This window comes from Gavialis gangeticus, unplaced genomic scaffold (genome assembly GCF_001723915.1).
Source record: "Gavialis gangeticus isolate Ggan-Ray unplaced genomic scaffold, GavGan_comp1, whole genome shotgun sequence".
Taxonomy (NCBI): domain Eukaryota; kingdom Metazoa; phylum Chordata; order Crocodylia; family Gavialidae; genus Gavialis; species Gavialis gangeticus.
In genome coordinates this window covers 185,952,720-185,953,326 of record NW_017728992.1, presented here as the reverse complement: position 1 = coordinate 185,953,326, position 607 = coordinate 185,952,720, and the positions used below count along the sequence as shown (strand labels likewise).

The 607-nt window shown below is 66.7% G+C and overlaps 1 protein-coding gene across 2 annotated transcripts in view; it reads right to left on the bottom strand.

Moving 5' to 3' along the window:
* The window catches only part of NDUFB9 (NADH:ubiquinone oxidoreductase subunit B9), a 17,506-nt gene that overhangs the window by 16,145 nt on the left and 754 nt on the right, over positions 1 to 607 (bottom strand). The window lies entirely within an intron of this gene.

Here is a 607-nt window from a genome sequence, read left to right as displayed (position 1 = left end):
TCCCAGCTGGCAGCAGCTCCCCAGAGGCGGGGTAAGCTTCAGCCAGGAGGCTCCAAACAGCTGTGCCGGGTTCCGGCACCAGCTCCACACCCACGTGTGCAGGCACACCTCGGAGCAGGCAGTGGGAGTGGGGCAGTGGGGGCAGAGCAGCGCAGCCCTGGTCTCTCCCCTACTCCTGGCACAGAGGTGATGAGCCCAGTGCAGCTGTTTGTAGCAAGCCCACTGCTTGCTACAGCTACTCAGACCCCAGGCTGGTTACAAACAGTTGCTCCAGGCTCACCATCTCTGTGCCGGGAGTAGGGGAGAGACCAGGGCTGCGCTGCCTCAGGCCCTGCCCCACCACAGCGCGCCTGCACACACCAGTGCAGAGCTGGTGCCAGAGCCCGGCACAGCTGTTTGGAGCCTCTTGGCTGAAGCCGGCCCTGGCTCTGGGGGAGCTGCTGCCAGCCGGGATCATGGGCTGCTCTCAGCAGGCAGCTGGGACGCTGCAAGCCCAGCTCGGAGCAGCCTGGGCTTTGTTGGTGGCAGCCACAGAGCCCGGGCTGTGGGGCAGGGACTTTGGGTGGGGGGCAAGGGGCAGTAGGGCTGGGGGCCAGGGGCTGTGGGT